Genomic DNA, 12724 nt, shown 5'->3' on the forward strand with positions numbered 1-12724 from the left:
TCCACAGTTTTAGGGACCTCTCATTCTTTTTAAAGCATGAAGTGGGCTCTATTGCATGGATATGCCATAGTTTATTTAACTACCTCCCTACAGATGAAGATACAGGTTACTTCTGGTTTTTTTTTTCTTAACTATTATGAATAATGCTTTGTGGATAAGAATGATGGTTCATTAATATGAAAGAAGACAATTTAGGGATAAGTAGCCTAGAACAAACTTGGGAAAGAAAGATATAATAAAACCCTTACCAGTGAGACCTGTGTGGGACACCTGAGACAAGCAGACCCTTCTCAGTTTAGCTCCTCAATATTTCAGATTGCTAGCTAGGGCCAAAGAAAGACTCCAGGAGGAAAAAAAAAAAGTTAAAGAAAGAAAAAATGCACAGCAGCATTTTTGGTTAAATTGGTTAACCAAAGTTGGTCAAATTGAATGACATGTACATCCCAAAGAGAACCAAGTAGAGAAAGTATGTATAAACCCTGTAGAGAAACCGTAGGACGTGTAAGGAAGATTATAAAGCGTAGATTGAAGAAGAAGGAGGAAAATGATGTGACAGTGAGAAAATGTTTCAGCATTTAATTTTTTTTAATGTTTATCTATTTTTGAGAGAGAGAGAGAGAGAGACAGGCAGAGTGTGAGTGGAGGAGGGGCCGAGAAAGAGGGAGATACAGAATCTGAAGCAGGCTCCAGGCTGTCAGCACAGAGCCCAACGTTCATGTAGAGAACGATGCTACTTTCTCCTGGCACTGTTTTTTTTTTAAGTTTGTTTATTTATTTTGAGAGAGAGAACAAGTGTGTGAACAGGAGAGGGACAGGGAGGGAGAGAGAGAGAGAGAGAGAGAGAGAGAGAGAGAGAGAGAGAATCCTAAGCAGTCTCCTTGCTGTCAACGCAGAGCCCAACGTGAGGCTCAAACCCACAAACCTTAAGATCATGACCTGAGCCAAAGTCGGACGCTTAACCAACGGAGCCACCCGGGCACCCCGAGTTTAAGCATTTAGTTTCCATGTCAGTCCCCATAGGACAGGGGCTGTGTCTTACTCCTTTGCAGCCTCGATACTTGCCATAATTCCTGACAAGCAAAAGGTGCTAATAAGTACTTGAAGAAAAGCAAAGAATCCTACTTTCAAAAGGACCAAGTCTTTTGGACATAAGCCAGGAGAATCTACCTGAATGTAGACAAAATCTCGATTTGTGTAAAAATTATTTTAAAAAGTTTAAAACATTTAGCTTAAGTTGAAAAGCAGTAAGTTAAAAGAATGGTGTCAGTAAAAGCCTCTATTATTTAATTTACTGAACATATTTCTTTGCTTACTCTTCCTTGTGCTTAATTCATTGCCTGCTCAAAAAAACATGTAAAAATTTAAGCTGTAACTAACTGGTCATTGGAATTTTAAAAAATTATTTTTAAAAACTGACATCATTTTCTTGAAGCCATCACCAAGTGCCTCTGTGTGTAGTCACCAGTTGTGTCAGTGGGCTAGTTTCTGCCTCTCGGCTTCAAGGTTCATGTTCCTAAATGGAGTAAAAAGAATCGCATGACCCATGGCATGTCTCCCATCTTGTTAATAGAGAATTCAGGGGGAAAGTTTAAGACGTAATCCTCTGTGTGATGGTCCTAACAACTGGCTAACTATGGTCCAATCAACTAAAGGCTCAGATACTAGGCGTGTGTGTGTGTGTGTGTGTGTGTGTACATTCCTTAAGATGTTATTATGAAGAAAAGGATAAGTTCAAGATAAGTGGACTGATATGAGGATTCACTTTTTTAAGAGAGAGAGAGAGAGAGAGCACGAGAGTGTGATCAAGGGAGGGGCAGAGAGAAAGGGAGAGAGAGAATCCTAAGCAGGATTCTCACTGTCAGCACAGTGCCCAACTTGAGGCTCAATCCCATGAACCATGAGAGCATGACCTGAGTTGAAATCAAGAGTTGGGCACTTAACCAACTGAGCCACCCTGGTGCTCCAAGGATTCACTTTTTTTTAAATCTTTGGGGATGTTTTATTTTATTTACATATTTTTCTTTTGAGACCTCTATGTCTTTTTTGTTTGTTTTATTTTTAATTTACATCCAAGTTAGTCTGAGGATTCACTTTTTAAAAAAAAATTTTTTTAACGTTTATTTATTACTGAGAGACAGAGGGAGACAGAGCACAAGTGGGGGAGGGGCAGAGAGAAGAGGAGACACAGAATCCAAAGCAGCTTCCAGGCTCTGAGCTGTCAGCACAGAGCCGGATGTGGGGCTCGAACTCACAAACCGTGAGATCATGACCCGAATCGAAGTCGGAGGCTTAACCGACTGAGCCACCCAGGCACCCCCCGAGGATTCACTTTTTAAAAGAGAGAGAGAAGAACCAGCTTGGTCACCCTCACCTTGTACAACAGGGTCAGCAAGTTACCTAAAATTACCTAAAATGGCCAACCCTGTTCTCTATTGGTTGAATTCTCCAGAACAGTAAACCCATACGCATCATGATGACCTTGACACACGAAGGGAAGAAAGATCGAATTAAATTCAGCAGCATTGCTGGTTTTATATTTCAACATCCCATATATTCATTCATTGAACAAACATGAGTGGAAACATTAGATAATCAGAAAGACCATTCTCTAGTCATTCTGAATCAGCAGGATTGCTCTGTTGAGGCTTTTAATCACTTCGGTTCTCATACCGACCTTGAGTTACTCCCTCCCCATCTGGGCAGAAGCTCTAGTTTGTGGTGGAACATGCTACAGAGCACTCTGAACAGTGTGTGGATAAAATTATCTGCCAGGAGGGCACCCACCAGCCTTGGCAGAGAGGGGGAACAAACTACGTAGAAGGCCTTTTTAGAATCATCTTTCAGCAGTGTGGCTCTGAGGGTTGAAAACTGGACTGAGGTCAGCAGTCTTGGGTTCTGGGCCTTCATTACTGTATGGCTGTCTGACACTGGACCTCAGCTTCTTCATCATAAGATAAAAGAGTTCAATTAGTATCTTCTACTAGTACATGGAATGGGAATACGGATAAAAACCACATAAAGACAAGTTTCCAAAATCTTAAAGACATATCGTTCTTAATAGAGATGAAAAAAAAACAAAAAAAGATCCTGAGAATTCTAAGAGCACTTCTCTTGGACACCAGTCTTAAGTGTATATTTGCCTCCCCGCTCCCACAAAAACCAGGCATTGTTTGTAAGAGCCTCTCTTTCCTAAAGGAGATCAGCTGTAAACCCTGTCCTTCCTGAAGGCCATGGGAGCCTGGAGTTTGTGCAGGGAGGGACTCAGTGCTATAAATATGGCACATGGCCCTATGTCAGCAGGACATTCTTACTGTATGTAAGACCCTAGTCTGAAGCTTGCCCGAAAAGTCCTTTCTTTGTAGCTCCCTGAGTTCAGTGAGGCCCATCTGGTTCAGCTAAGCCTGGCCTATCTTCCTTCAGCCAAGTTAGGGCCTCTCAAAAAGAAGTCCTTCACAGGGCCGTTGACTGGCATTTCAGATTGAACCCAATTTGGACCCTGACTGAAACCATCATTTGCTTGATTACCGCCAATTTAGAGGAGTTAGGAAAGGCTCAACCAACACCAGGGCTCTTAATCTTTGCAACTAACCCACTGTGAGGCAGGTAATGTCTCATGTTATCCTTTTGAACCTATAGACATCTAGAGCTGCTCTATCTAGATTTAAAAATCTTTTAAAAAATTATTTACTTATTTGTTTTGAGAGAGAGAGGGAGAGAGACAGAGAGACAGAGACAGAGAGAGGAGAGAGAGCACACAAGTCGGGGAGGGGCAGAGAGAAGGAGAGAGGGAGAGAGAATCCCAAGCAGCCTCTGCATTGTCAGCACACAGCCCAATGTGAGGCTCGAACTCACGAACTGTGAGATCATGACCCGAGCTGAAATTAAGAGTCAGATGCTTAACCAACTAAGCCACCCAGGTGCCTCTAGAAGAACCAAATCTCAAAGATGAGTTTTCTGTATTGGTTGTGGAGTTTCTGGAATTGGTTCTCTAATCTGGTTAGATTTAAAGGCACTAATGGCTGTATTTCCTGTAGCACTGATAATCCATGGTGTGTTGTGGTAATAGAGATACACAAAATACGAGCACTGGATGCTCCTAAGCAAATATATACAAAAGGCAAGGTTCTGGGTGGCCACATAATATACTTTTTCAAAGGAAATCCATTGCTGGCTCTCATAAGAAAGAGTTATCCCCACTTAGTCCCCTTTCCTGTTAATAGACTCATCGCTGACCTAAAGAATTTGGCTTTGCAAATGGCTGGCTTCACTTTGCTGGTTGCTGAAAGCCCCTGGGTTTGGGAGCAGCAGTCTGGAGGCAGCACATCTTGTGTTACTTGGCCAGGAGAAATCTCATGAAGCAACACGAAATGGTGTCTATTTGGGTCATCTGTTTGTTTCCTGCCTCACTCTTCTATTTTTAAGAGTCATTGTAATATTAACAACGACTATGACAACAGTGATCACTCACATGGCACATAGCTCTCAGACTGTACACAGATTCATGTAGTTAATTTTTACAACACTATGAGGTAGGTATTATTAGTCCCATTTTACAGATAGGGAAATGGAGGCAAATCCAAATAGCTAATGAACAGGGAGCAAGGATTTGAACTGGCTCCAGGATCTATGCTCTCAGCACACTTGGATGATTAATAGGTCACTGTTGCATCCTAGCCAAGCCACTCAGTGGTGAGATGATCTTGGACTGGACCCTAAAACTCTTTAAGCCCCTGTCTCTGAATCTTACCATGGGAATAAGAACAGCTCCTGGCTGATGGAATTGCTGTGAGACTAAACCAAGATGATAAATGTAAACGGCTCAGTTCAGGGGCATCTGGGTGGCTCAGTTGGTGAAGCATCCAACTTTGGCTCAGGTCATGATGTCATGGTTTGTGAGTTCGAGCCCCATGTTGGGCTCTGTGCTGACAGCTCAGAGCCTGGAGCCTGCTTCGGATTTTGTGTCTCCCTCTCTCTCTGCCCCTCCCCCACTCACGCTCGGTCTTTCAAAAGTAATAAACATTGAAAAAATTTTAAAAAGGGGCTCAGTCCAGGGCCTACACATTGAAAGGGCTCAGTAAATAGGCTTCACATTCATTAAGACACCAATGTACTATGGGCACAGTCAACTCAGCCCAGTTCTGACACCAGTGACAGAAGGAAAGAATGCTTAATAGCGAGCAGGTGACCACAACACTGTAGGACAGGCAGCTCTAGACTCAGGAGCACAATGTGAAGAGCTGGGACACTCTGGCAACACGTTTGTTTTTCCAAAACAGGCTAGAAAAATATTGCTTTGGGAAAAATATTTACTGCTCCTTGTTCTAGAGAGGTGGGTCGAGCCCGTGACCAGGAGCTACTAAAGTTGCTCTGCTGTTCATAGACAGGCTGGCTGTCTCCCATCCCTCCCGCCCTGACACCATTCATTTGACTTGGCTTATCATCTCTGACGGGCCACAAGGACATCCTCCCCTGCATAGACCTTGTGAGTCCCAGTTAACAACTTACCTGATGGAGCATCTTTATTTTAGGAGGTGAGGCTGAGAAGTGAGGGAACGAAGCTCCAGATGCCCACATGTGTTAGCCTTGGTTTGAATAATGGGAGGTCACAGGTCAGCAGTCCAGGCTGGAGAGAGTTCACTAAACTATCTAAAACAGATCCTGAAGTAAAGGAACAAAGAAAAATTTTATCAAAAATAAAAATTAAATATATCCATACAGTGGAATATCATTCAACCACAGAAGGCAATGGAGTACTTCTACAGGCTACTGCATGGATGAACCTTGAAAATATTATGCTAAGTGAAAGAAGCCAGTCACAAAGGACCATATGTTGTATGATTCCACGTATAGGCACACTTTGTAAATGTAAAATCATACAGGATGTGAAAAGTAGATTAGTTATTGCAGGGGAGGGAAAAGGGCCTGATGGATATGGAGTTTCCTTTTGGCTCATGGAAATGTTTGGCATTGTGCAATGGTGATGGTTGCACAATATGGTGAATAAACCAAAACCACCATTGAATCGTACACTTAAAAAAGTTAAAATGACATTTTATGTTAAGTGACTTTTATCTCAAATCAAAAATTAAGCAATAAACATTCTAAAACAAATACATATATCAAAAGGGTATGAATTTTAAAACCGTATTCTTCATATTTTTTCCTTCACCTTCTAAATTTTCTACAATAAGCATGAATTTCTTTAAAGAAAAATTTTTATTTTGAAACAATTCCAGAGTCAGAAAGTTGCAAAGATAGCACAGAATGGTCCTGGATACCCTTACCCATTTCCCTCTGTAGTTACATCTTATTTAACTATAGTACAATATGAAAGCCAGGAAATCGACATTGGTACAGTGTGTGTGTGTGTGTGTGTGTGTGTGTGTGTGTGTGTGTGTGTGTGTGATTTTATTGCATGTGTTGTTTTGTGTGAGCACCACTGCAATATAGATGCAGAACCATTCCACCACTACAAAGATCACCCTCATACTACCCTTTATAGCCACACTAAGCTTCCTCCTTCCCACCTCCTGCTCATCTCTAGAATTCCATCTCTATAATTTCACAAATGTGATATAAATGGAATCATACAGTTTGTGACCTTTGGAGATTTGCTTTTTTCACTCAGCATAATGCCCTCGAGGTCCTTCCAGGTTGTTGCATATATCAATAGTTGGCTTTTTTGTTGTTGTCGAGTTTGATTCCATGGTATGGCAGACCATAGTTTAACTATTTATTGATGGATGTTTTAGCATTTTGCACATTTTGGCTATCGCCAATAAAGCTGCCATGAATATTTGTGTTCAGGTTTTTTTCATTTCTCTCCGGTAACTGCCCAGGGATAATTTGCTGGGTCATATGGAAAGTCTATGTTTAGGTTTTTTAAGTTTTTATTTATATAAGTAATCTCTACACCCAATGTGGGGCTCAAACTCATGACCCCGAGATCAAGAGTCACATGCTCCACTGACTCAGCCAGCCAGGCGCCTCTATGTTTAGTTTTTTTAAGAAACTGCCAACCTATTCTCCAGAGTCAATGTACCATTTTACATTCCCACCAGGCATGTATGAGAGACCCAATTTCTCTGATTCCCTGTCAGCATTTGGCATTGGCATTGTCGTTATTTTTTTTACTTTAGCTACCTTAATAGATGTGTAGTAGTATCTCATCATGGTCAAATGAATTTCGTTAATGGCTAGTGATGGTGAACAACTTTTCATGTGCTCATTTGTTGCCTGTATACCCTCTTTGATGCTATGGCCCTTCTGTTGTCCATTTTCTAATTAGGTTGTTTGTTTTTCCTGTTGAAATTTGAGAGTTCTTTATATATTCTTGATACAAATCCTTAGTCAGATGTGTGGTTTGCAAATAATATTTTCTCCTAGTCTGAAGCTTGTCTTTTCCTCCTCTTTACATAGTCTTTCACACAGCAAAAGCTTTTAATTCTTTAGAAGTGTGATTTATCTTCTTATTTTCTTTTATGGAATGTGCTTTTGGTGTCAGGTCTAAGAACTCACCATCAAGCCTTAGATCTTGCAGATTTTCTCCTTCAAGTTTTACAGTGAAGAACTACTTTTTGAAAGGACCTTTTTTTCTAAAAGAAAGACATGGCTATTTGGAATACAAAGAAAAACTCAATGGGGAAAGTTAAAACCACTAATAAAACCAACATCCAGAAATATGTTTGGTATTAGATGCCAGGACTTGCAACTTAATAAAAATGTCACCTCCTTTATAATGGGAAAACAGAACCCTCCACCAGTAAACTGCACTATTGAGTACCCATCAGAGTGCTGAGGGAGAGGTGCTTCTCTTAATGCCAAGATCGGCTGGGGGAGTTGCCGTTCGGAAAAGGCTAAGAACTACTGACCCAAACAGTGAAACTCATGTTTATGAACCACAGCTGTTAGTCACAGACTGTAATTGCCCCACTAGATAAAGAAGCTATTTAAGAGAGCAGGTTGCTATAGCTGAAAAGAAACAGAAAATAGTCTTTTGGAAATCACAGGATTGTAACTAAGGGGAACATCAGGTTTGAAGGTGGGGCGGATCGTTGTGTATTCCCTGGCTTGAGACAGGCTGATCTTGCATGAAGATCTTGCAAGATCCCAGCCCTGGCTGATGTTCTGTTTTGCTGGAGAGACTGGTTGAGGTTCTCTTTTTCAAGTCCTGCCATGTGGGGGCTTCCAATGACTAGAATCCTTCCAACCTACACACTTCTGATTCCTAGGCATGTGGAACTTTGCCTCTTGTCCTGCCCTCCTCACCTGCCTGACATGTTGGTCACAGGGTAACAGCTGTGATGTGAGCAATGGACTCTGGGGGAGTACTCATCCCCCCGCCTCACCCCACCACCTCCAAGCAACAGACATGAGCTAGTCTTAAAGCATTAGATACTTCAGGGGCATGGCTCCCTACCCCTCACCACCAACCTCCTGATAAGTTGATATTTTAAGAAAGGACATTTTTAGGGAAACTTGAAGGGAATTTTGAAAGGGTGAAACTTGCAGTTTAAATTGCTTAGCGATGTTAGGAAACAGTCCTGAATTTGATTTGGTTAGGAAACAGTCCTGAATTTGATCTAGATTTTCAAACATCTAGTTTGCACTCATTGGAACTTACCTGAAGTACTTAATTATGTACTTGCAAAGAAAATCCTATTTTTTGATTGCCAAGTAAGAATCACTTTTGTTTGCTGAATAGTGAGGAATCAGGCAAAACCTCTGGATGGTGACAGACACATAAAATTTCATAAAAATTTAGATTAAAAGTTAATTGTGTGGTAAAAATTGCAACCTAAATGTCCATTAACTTAAATTACAATATATCCATACAAAAGCTCAGCATTCATTGTCATGGAAAGGTTTCTACATATATTGAGTTTTTAAAAGCCAGCTTTAGAAATTAACAAGTAGAATTTGATCCTATTTCTAAAAAGGCATTGGGAAAGAATATAACAAGACATTATCAGTGGTAATCTTTACATGATGAAGTTATGGAGAATTTTACTTTATTTTTTACTTTTTTCTGAGTTTTCCAAATCTAAATTCATCGAGCTTATATTGCATTAATAATCAGAAGAAAACTAGTTCCCATCCATAGTCATAGGGCTACATGTTAAATAGAACTGTATATACAGCTTACAATTGTATGTATTACTAGTTTTATAAGTTATAAAAACTCATATCTTAAAGTAGTCAAAAGGGATAAAGAGTATAAGGTGAAAAGTAAGAATTCTCTCTCTTATGAATCCAATTTAACTACTGACAACAGGAATATACATATTTAAAATAAAACTTGGAGCACCTAGGAGGCTCAGTTGGTTAAGCGTCTGACTTCGGCTCAGGTCATGATCTTACAGCTCATGGGTTCAAACCCCGCATCAGGCTCTGTGCTGACAACTCAGAGCCTGGAGCCTGCTTCAGATTCTGTGTCTCCCTCTCTCCCACTCATGCTCTGTCTCTCTCTCTCTCTCTCTGTCTCTCTCTCTCTCTCAAAAATAAATAAACATTAAAAATTTTTTTAATAAATAAATAAAATGAAACTTGATTAGTGAGAGATCTGAAAAGCAGAAGCTAACGTTAAAGAAGTATGAGACAACCTTGAAAACAAGGGAATGAAATTACCAGCCTAATGCCAACCACTCCTCAGCCCACTGCCAGAATACCCCCCTTACAATCACATGGCCCTTCTAATAAGGGAAATCAGCCTCTTTACACTCTGAGCATGTGGGTCCCAACAGACTCCCACACCTAGCCAGGCATGCAAATTAGTATGGGCCCTAACACCCACATGAATCAAGTCACGTTCGAATTACAGAGCACATTTGGATGGCAAGTCACAGAAGCAGCAAGTGCTGCTCCTGGGTGTGTGGAAGACTCTTCCTGTCTTCTGTACCTCTCCCAACCCTCACTTGTTTATTCAATAGTTGACTCCCAATCCTCAGTGCTTTGGCTTAAATGTCACTTTTTCAGAGAAGAGAAAAATTGGCTTGGCTAAATTGGCATAGCCCCTTCCCTTATTTTCTGTCATCATCCTTGATCATATCCTTGGGAACACTTATTACCATTTGTAATTTTTAATTTTGTGTATTTATGCCTGACCTCTGCCTTCCCTCTCTCCCCAGACTGTAAACTTCATAAGGGCAGGGACCCTGTGTGTATGTGTGTATGTGTGTGTGTGGGGGTAAAATATGGCTTTGTTTAGCAAGCTTTTAGCCCATAATAGGTATTTAATAAACACAGTGTAAACAAGATGGACAATTTTAAAAGTCCATTTTTGAGATGAAACTCTAATTTCATTAATGTTTTAGATAAGACTGACCCTTGACGGGTAGGGCTGTTTATTTCTTCATTCATTCTTCCATTCATTCAACCAACAAACTTTTATTAAAAGCCTACTCTTTGTAAGATTCTGTGCTAAGTACTGGGGACAGAGGTGCTTAGCAAGGAAGACAAATAGAAACAGGTGAATATGATCTAGGGAGACATGATCTAGGGAGATATGGGTAATTGGGGTTTTGGGGGAGCATGGAGCTATTTTCCTGGACCTTGAGAACCACAGCTGAGTTTTTCTCCACCATCACCCTATGACATCCATTCAAACCCAACAACGTCATACCCAAAATTATGACTAGGGTCATCTGTGTATCTGTCAGTATGTATAGAAAAGATTATAATCAGGGGCGCCTGGGTGGCTCAGTTGGTTAAGGGGCCGACTTCAGCTCAGGTCATGATCTCACGGTTCATGAGTTCGAGCCTCGCGTCGGGCTCTGTGCTAACAGCTCAGAGCCTGGAGCCTGTTTCAGATTCTGTGTCTCCCTCTCTCTGTTCCTCCCCTGCTCACGCTCTGTCTCTCTCTCAAAAATAAATAAAGATTAAAAAAAAAAAAGAAAAGATTATAATCAATGTTTTTAAACAGAAAATTGTATAGGGGAGTGACACCATAGCAAACAAATAAGAAACCAGAGGCACAGTTTGAAAAGCTGCCTCTGCAAAGAAGGGTTTTATAAAGTGCACTGTCTCTTTTTGTCCTTCCCTCCATCCTTCCTCCTTCCCTCCTTCCTACTATTCTCTCTCACACACAGCTCAGACACAAGACATGGAGAAACAAATGTTTTCTGACTCGATGACTTCAGCGGATTAGTGCTCCTTTGAAAGTGATATTGTTACAGCCATAATGTGTTTATGTGTAACACAGACATCTTTATGTATAATGCAGACGTGTCTGTGTGGGGAACATTAACATCCTGGCCTTGTCATTTAGTGAGGTAGGAAGTTCAGCCTAGGACTAAAGATCCCCTAAAGCTTTGGGGAATCTTGATACAGGAGAAGGAGGGAGCAGGAGAGAACAGGGGAGATTTCTTTAAGGATTATTTCTCTTTTTTTTTCCCTCTCTTGGGCTTAACTCCTACTCTCTGAGAAACAACCCTTTTCCAACACAGCTGGGATGGTTGTCAGGCAGAGGTATCCTTGCTGAGGATAGCAGTCATCCAAAAAAGGGTCAAGCAATCAGAAGATGCTGGAAAATCACAGAGATACCACAATGAGAGTTCCACTTTATAATAACGTGATGGCAAAGCTGTAACAATACTGTAACAATATGAAACAATATGAAAGTATATAAATAAAAAAGTTAGTCTAGCTTCTCTGCTATTCCACTCCCCAAAGCAGCAGTACTCAGTAGAAATATGTGAGCCATATATGTAATTTAAAGTTTTCTAGTAGCCACATTAAAAAAGTAAAAAGGAACAGGTGTAATTAATTTCAATGATATATTTTATTTAAAATAATGTATCCCAAATATTACTACTTCAACATATAATCAACATTAACAAATTATTCATAAAATATACAATTATTATGGAGATATTTACTACTTTTGGTACTAAGTCTTCTAAATCTGGTGTGTACTTTTCACTTACATCTCAATTTGGATGCTAAATTTTCATTGAAAATACTTGATCTGTATTTAGATTTCACAAAACATACAGTTGAAGTACCCGTTTTTAAATTAAATATGAAGTAGTTAAAATTAAATTAAACTTTATTTTTAAAGTTTATTTATGTATTTTTTTTTAATTTTTTTTAACGTTTATTTATTTTTGGGACAGAGAGAGACAGAGCATGAACAGGGGAGGGGCAGAGAGAGAGGGAGACACAGAATCCGAAACAGGCTCCAGGCTCTGAGCCATCAGCCCAGAGCCCGACGCGGGGCTCGAACTCACAGACCGCGAGATCATGACCTGAGCTGAAGTCGGACGCTTAACCGACTGAGCCACCCAGGCGCCCCTATTTATGTATTTTTGAGAGAGAGAGAGAGAGAGAGGGAGGGAGCGGGAGAGGGGTAGAGAGAGAGGACAGAGAATCCCAAGCAGGCTCCATGCTGCCAGCGCAGAGCCCGATGCAGGGTTCGAACTCATGAACCGTGAGATCGTGACCTGAGCCAAAATCAAGAGTCGGAAGCTTAACTGACTGAGCCACCCAGGCATCCCAAAATTAAATAAAATATTAAAATCCAGTTCCTAGTTACACCAGCTATATTTTGAACTTAGTAGTTACACGTGGCTACTATACTGAACCGTGCAGCCCCACAGAAGCCACATTACTTTTGGTGTGGAACTTTTTCTCTAGGCATATGCATATAAATATATAACTAAATATAATACACATTACACATACCTGGATTTCATTTCAGAAAAATGTAATCACACTATATATAATT

At 40.5% G+C, this 12724-nt stretch overlaps 1 long non-coding RNA gene across 2 annotated transcripts in view; it reads right to left on the reverse strand.

The window, feature by feature from the left end:
• The window catches only part of LOC109271307 (uncharacterized), an 88791-nt gene that overhangs the window by 53297 nt on the left and 22770 nt on the right, over positions 1-12724 (reverse strand). For both annotated transcript variants that reach the window (XR_002081923.2, XR_002081922.2), the window contains exon 2: positions 5506-5658. This is a non-coding gene — a long non-coding RNA (uncharacterized LOC109271307). The remainder of the gene's footprint in view (positions 1-5505; positions 5659-12724) is intronic.

Source organism: Panthera pardus, unplaced genomic scaffold (genome assembly GCF_024362965.1).
Source record: "Panthera pardus isolate Hobbes unplaced genomic scaffold, ASM2436296v1 HiC_scaffold_12, whole genome shotgun sequence".
In the NCBI taxonomy this organism is placed as follows: domain Eukaryota; kingdom Metazoa; phylum Chordata; class Mammalia; order Carnivora; family Felidae; genus Panthera; species Panthera pardus.